This window comes from Alexandromys fortis, unplaced genomic scaffold (genome assembly GCF_014885135.2).
Source record: "Alexandromys fortis isolate MF-2015 unplaced genomic scaffold, M_Fortis_MF-2015_v1.1 scaffold_58, whole genome shotgun sequence".
Taxonomy (NCBI): Eukaryota; Metazoa; Chordata; class Mammalia; order Rodentia; family Cricetidae; genus Alexandromys; species Alexandromys fortis.
Window position 1 is genome coordinate 9,906,986 of NW_026067940.1, and position 7,255 is coordinate 9,914,240.

Below are 7,255 nucleotides of genomic sequence, written 5' to 3' on the forward strand. Positions count from 1 at the left end.
GGGAGGTGGGAGGAGGCAGGAATTTTTTTTCAATAAAAAATTATATTTAAAAAAAAAGACAGAGACTGAGATGCAGTTACCAGCCAGATTCAGAGGAAGCACAATGAGAAGGCCTCATTGATAAAAGGTGCCAAGCCATGTAGCTAAACATAGACAAGAATTGTAGGTTAATTTAAGTTGTAAGAGCTAGTTAATAATAAGCCTGAGCTAATAGGCCAAATAGTTTACTTTACAAATGGGCTGAAGATATGCTTAAGAGCACTGGCTGCTCTTCCAGAGGACACAAGTGCAGTTCCCAACATTCACACGGCTATTCACAATTAATTATTAGTAACTCCAGTTCCAGGAAATCCAATGATATCTTCTGATCAAGCATACATGTGGTACACAGAAATAGCTGTACACAAAAAAATAAACTAATAATTAAAAAATTTAAAAGCACACACAATAACATTTGCATTATCACCAAAAGCTATAAAATATTTAAATATTAAACATAAGAAAATGTGGGGTAGCAAAATGGGTCAGTGGGTAAAGAACACCAAGCCTGACCTCTTGAGTTTGATTTCTGAAATCCACATAGTGGAAAGAGAGAAACAACTCCTACAAGTGTCCTGCAGTCTTCACGCACACACACACACTGTAGCATGCATGAATGCATGCGTACACACATACTAAACAAATACATGCAACTTAAATAAAAACATGTGCAATCTAAACGTGGAAAATTGCAAAACTGAAGAAAGATGTCAAAAGAGTACTAAGTACATGGGGAAGCAGTGTATGTGTAAAGACAGGACAGCTCAATGATGGTGAACCATTAGCTCTTCTCAAATTGATCTAGAGTCAATCAAAATCTCAGTACATTGATTGATCAGTATCAACGAATTGAATTCTCAGGTTTATTTGGAGATGCAAAAGAACCAGAATAGGCAGCATATTATTGAACAAGAATGAAGTCAGGAAACTGATATTATGCAACCTCAAGACTTATTATAAAGCCACAATTATCAGGATAGTAAAGTATTTGTCAAAAAATAAGAAGAAGAAGATAGATTGATCAGCAACACAATAAAAATCCTACAAGTGGCCCATATAAATATAGTCAACTTCTTTGACAAATTATCAAAAGAAACACAATGGGCGGGGAAAGACAAATCATTCTGGAAACACTGGATATACAGCTGCAAAAAAAAAAAATAACCTAAAAATAAAGTTTACACATTTTGTAAGACCTTAAGATGGAGCAAAGATTGCGATGTAAAATGGGATGCTATGTACAACCACCAGGAGATAACAGGAGAGAAATCTAATTGACATCCAGTCAGCAAGCTGTCCTCAGACTTCTGCATGTGCATGCTCAGTCACACACACACACACACACACACACACACACACAGAGACAGAGACAGAGTCAGAGACAGAGAGAGAGACAGAGATGTTCACAGGTAGGGAAAGCCATGATGTATCCGCAAGGCAAGAGTGTGGTCTGGGAAGCATCTTTTCAGCACCTATTCAGTGACTATTTGTCAATAGTCAAAGGAAAGGGCTGAGAAAGCAAAGAGACCTCAAACTCAATGATACAGCTGGACAGAGATAAAATGAAGAAGAAACCAAAAGAATCATGATGACTGGAAAACACTAAGGAGCCTGGTCTGGAGTCAGGAGACCATGGGGCCTTGGTCAAGTTCCCTCCTATGGTCATGGTCATATTCCACTGTGGACACTGAGCATCTGTGAATATTTTTAAATAATTTTCACTACATAGTGTGGGATTCAAAAATAGGTATCGGGCCTACCCTTGGACCCATTGTGTAGGCCTGAGCTCTGAAACTGTGTGACAACCACGATTTTACCCAGAGAAGGGATTCCGGGACTTAGATGGTCAGAGGAGGGTCACCAGCTCTGGAGGTTCCTGAGATCCCCAAGTGAGTCTCACAGGCAGGAAGCCACCAGGCCACACTACTCTCTGCTCACCTGAGGATGTTTAATAGTTCTCAAAATAAAACTGTTAGTGCATTGGGGATGAAAAGAGGGAGATCAATGGGCAGCCCCTGCACCCCACATTATAGAAAATAGAGAGCCCAGTCGCCTCTCCCTAAGTCCTTCACCCCATGTCCCTCTGGCAGCAACTGTCTTGCCACAGCTTGGCTCCTAACTCAGGTGAGACCCATATTCAATAACACAGTCACATCAACAATTCGCTGTCACCTACAGAGGGCATCGTCCTTAAACAAGCCTTAAAAGGACCTCTAGAGTCTAGCTGTTCCCCTCAGTGGGCACTTCAGTCTGAACTTCATGAATCCCATTTTCTTCTCCTCCCTTCTTCTCCCACCCCTTTCTCCGCTGTCTTTTTCTTTTGATGATGGTGAATTACCCACTTTGGCCTCCCACTTAGGTGAGGCCAGGGCTTCTCAGCAGAGCTATGATTGCTTTTAATCATCCTTGGATGGACAAATAGATTTTACCCGTTCATTTCCAACAGTCCCTGCAAACCCCGGTTCACCTGCCTTCCCCAGCCTCCCACAGGGAGGCCCATCTTAGCAGATAATGCTTCATTGTAGCCCGAATGGCTCAATAGTAGGTTCCATGTTCTCAACTGTGCAGACGATGGGGGTGTGATTTTTCTTCGTGAAAACGCTATTATCACAGGACCCCAGGATCCCCCCCCCCAACAATAGTTCTCTTTATGTCTGGGTAAAATGGTACTTTAGAGAGAATTTGCATGTGGCTCTCTGAAAGAAGCCAAGCCTGGCTCAGAATCAAAGCCCTGCATGTGGATGGTAACAGCCTCCCTGACAGGCTCTTGGTCCAGTCATGCCAAAAAGTCTCACACAAGAAGGCCCCTAAAGGAGGGGGCTCACAAAACCATGCTTCTCCCTGGTGGGTCTTTTGGCAATTACCAGTTGCTAGTGGAGGGTTGTCATCTTCTTCTATGGTGTAGTCACTGGTAAGTTTCCCAAGCTCCTGTAAGTAACTTTTCATGCAAGCAACCCCAGTTAAACTCACTGGGTCAAATACACACACATTCACACACACACACACACACACACACACACATGCATACACACAAAACCACAAAATAAAAACATAAAAATTAAAAAATAATTTATTTAACTTTATTTTATGTGTGTTGGTGTGAAGGTGTCAAATCCCCTGGACCTGGAGGTACAGACAGCTGTGAACTGCCATGTGGGTGCTGGGAATTGAACCCTGGTCTTCTGGAAGAGCAACCAGTGCTCTAAACTGCTGAACCATCTCTTCAGTCCCGAACATAAAGTTTTCTTAAAAAAATTAAAAGTACTTGCTGGAAAGAACAGGTTCCATAGGAAAGGGAGAGGGGTGAGAGCAGGTATTTATTAGAGGTGAAATGACCAGTGTGTGTGTGTGTGTGTGTGTGTGTGTGTGTGTGTGTGTGTGCATGAAAGGGTTAAAGAATATTTTAAGATCCCCTAAACCGGTACCTTCCCTCTGCAACTAAAAACAACACCCCCAATATGTCTGCCTTCCCCTTACTGTGCAGAACCTTACCTAAGTGTCTATTATCCTCGCAATCGTGTTCCTGCTCTGTTTTCCCGTCATGCTGGAACTCCTAGCCTTCCGGTACAGGAGGTACCAAGCTTCAAAGGGCACGAGGGATGTGCGCCAAGAAGGAATGTTCCTGAGCGACTGTGCTGGAATTCCAGTCAGGTTCATCCTGCCCCGAGCCTGTGCTTGTTGAGAACCTTCTGCTGTGTCGTGTCTCTCCTCATTGTCCTCGGGAGTTCTGAATCGCGGGAAATCAGTAGTAGCTCGAATCACCAGCATGTAGCATGTTTACAGTGTGTTTTCAAAAATCTACATTAGAAATGTGGAACACAGACGGGCAAGGTGACTCAGGGGGCAGAGGTCCATGTTGCCAAGCCTGAGGGACTGGGTCAGGCTTCTGGGGCCCACATGACAGGAGAGAACCAACTCCTATAACGTGTCCTCTAACCTCCACACGGGTACTGTAGTTCTCACACACACACTAAAAAGAAATAAAATGTATTTTAAAGTTCCTTTTTTTCTTTTTTTTTTTTTTTTTTTTTTTTTTTTTTTTTTTTTTTTTTTGTGCAAGAGGTTTATGGGGGAAACAAAAGGCCATGTTGGAGTAGGGACATGAGAGAGGCAGGCTGAGAGGAGCAAAAGACAAGAAAGGCAAGAGAAGCAAGAGAGAAAGTAAGAGACAAAGAGAGGGAGCCGCCTGGCGGACACTTTTAAGGGGAGCACGGGTCTCACCGCTGACAGCAGAAATGAGCATCTGGCGACAGGTGATGACGCAGCTTTGGCGGCAGAGGCAGGCTTCCGCCACAGTAGAAACTAACACTGCTCCCTTTTGTGCACTGTAAAAAGATGAGGAAACAGGAAGGGGTAGCTAATTTAAACTTCTTAATGTGGTATACCAGGAATGCAAAGTAGTACAGCCACCGTGGAAATCAATGTGGAGTTTTCCCAGGGAAAAACAACAGTATGTCCCTCGCATGACCCTGCTACCCTCTCCTGCGCCTTTTCCCCCAAAGGACTCCCAGCCGACACATCACAGAGATACTTACACATAGTCTGCACAAGAGCTGAGTTATGGGACCAGCCTGCTGTCCAGAGAGATGCGGGTGTGTAAGGAAACGTGGCTTATCCACACAGTAGAATGTTTTCGACCAGAAAGGAGGATAAAGCCGTGTCTTCTGCAGACGGATGAATGTCATCAGAAAAGTGCACATTGACTCGGTTAAGTCAGTCTCAGGAAAACAAATATCCCATGCGCTCCCTCAGTTAGAAGTCTTGGATTTTATAGAGATGCATAAGCTTATGCATGTGTGTGTGCACATGTATATGACTTGAAAGTAGAAATAAGCCGAAGCCGTCGCGGGTGGCAAAGGGCTAACAGACAGAGGCAAAAACGGGAAAGACGAGAAGACCGAAGAAGCTCATCATACAGCGCATACATGTAGGAAAGCTTAGAAATCGGTCAATAAAAATGTGGTGCGCGTGCAGTGGAAACTCTTTTGAGCCATGAAGAAAGCAAAGTCGGGTCATTTTCGGGAAAGGCATTCAGCCGGAGAAACGCTTGCTCAGCAAACCCAGCCGTCTCAGAAAGACAAAACTCCTAAGTTTCCCCTCATTTGTCGATCTTAGATTTTATGTAGATATATAAAATTGTGTCTGTGTCTGAGCCATAAAATCAGAAGGGAAACTGTCTAGAGATGGGGACGAACCAGAAAGAAGTGGCGGGGGGAGGGGGGGAAAGGAAGAAAAGAGGGCATAGGGGGAATATGCTCAATATGCAATGTGTACTTGTATGAAATTTTAAAGTAAAATATTCTGGGACAGGTGAGATGGTTCAGCAGATTCAACATGCCTGATGAGCTGAGTTCAACTCCCAGGACCCACGTGGTGGGCCCACAGTAGCCCTCCAACCGCCACACCTGTGCGCACACGCACACACAAAAACGTGCGTGTGCAAATTACACGCACACAATAAATGGAATATAGAAGTTGAAATTTTTAAATATTTTAAAACTCACTTATTAGTTTTTATTAGACTGTTTTTCGCCATCAAAGCCTGAAGTGGAACAGACAAATCTGAACTTTTAAAAAGCCCGCTAATTGCCACTCGTCGTTCAATAGTTTTCAAGCTTTAAATATATCCTATTCTTCCTTTGACCCTTTGACAATCCAGATGAACTGAAACCCACCCTCACCTACAGGCACATTCCTCCAGCCAAGCAGAAATTCCTTACCATGAGTGGCTAGCAAAAACCAAGTGCCTGGCCTGCCACCTTGTGGTCGCTTTGAGTAATGCACTTACCTCTGAAGACCGGCCTAGCGTTAAAGCCATGAGAGATAGAATACAGACATTCGACAGCATTAAAAATGACCCATAGAGGGGACCTTGGAGAGGGATACTTTTCCTCAAATAGTTAAGGTTTTTACAAGAATGAAGCAAATTTCAAACGCTCCAAGTCCAAACCACACACATTTTTTTATTTACTTTTAGAATGTTACCTTTCAGACAAGGTCTCAGGTAGCCTGCTGGCCTTGATGTAACAGACTTCTGATCCTCCTGCCTCCCCTTCCTGAGTGCTGGGATTACAGGCGAGCACTCCACCAGGCCCAGTTTATCTGGTGCTGTGGATGAACAGAAGTACTTCTTAGGTCCAGTGCGCATGCTTAAACGTGATCCAAACAAGAGTTCCTAAGCTCTGTGTCCCGTCAGAACCTGTGTGTGTAGGGCAGAATTAGATGTCAACACCCACTCCCTCCAATCAACCTAGGACCTCTGGAATCCAGGTCCCTTTTCTTTATTCTCTTAATGAATTTATTATGGATAAAAATACCAGTGTGAGAGCAGGGCCGATGGCTGGGTGGGCAACGGTGCTTATCATGCAAGTCGGAGATCCTGTGTTTGATCCCTGAACCATGTAGAGGTGGAAGGAGAGAGCAGAGTGCACAGCGCTGCCCTCTGACCTCCACAAGCCTCATGTCACACATGTCAGCAGATGCATCATACACGCACACGCATCATACACTCACACATACACCATACATGCACACACATGCATCACACGCACACATACATCATACACGCACACACATCATACATGCACACACATCATACATGCACACACATCATACATGCACACACATCATACACTCACACATACATCATACATGCACACATACATCATACATGCACACACACATCATACACGCACACAACAATAATAAATATGAGGACTAACAGGATTGCCATTGCAATCAGCAAGTGTGCTGTTAGTCACGCCCGGCGGATTCACACTGGGAAACGTATCCCAGGACTGTTCTTTCTGCGAAACTTAACACTGTCCTTTAAACAGCTCTGCAGTCCTCTCTGCTCAGCTCTGACAGATGCCGTTCCCTTCTGTCTCTGAGCCAGAGGTCTCGTAGAGCAAACAGAAGCTGATAGCACAAAGTCCTCAGGACTTAGCACGCCATGGGATTTAATGGGATTGTCTTCCTATTGATGATGCACTGACCATGTTCCATGCACCCATCAACATCAGCAGCATCTGCCCCTAACTCTGGCTCCTTTTTTGCTTTTGTGGGTGTGGTGTGACCTCCCTGTGAACCTGCTTCCGACCTACCATATAACCAGAAGAAGCAGGACTGAGACATCACACTGGGCTCTTCTTGATATCTTTAGTTTTAACAGTCCCAAGTGATTTTGAAAACAGAACCCCTGGGGTGGCCCCAAACT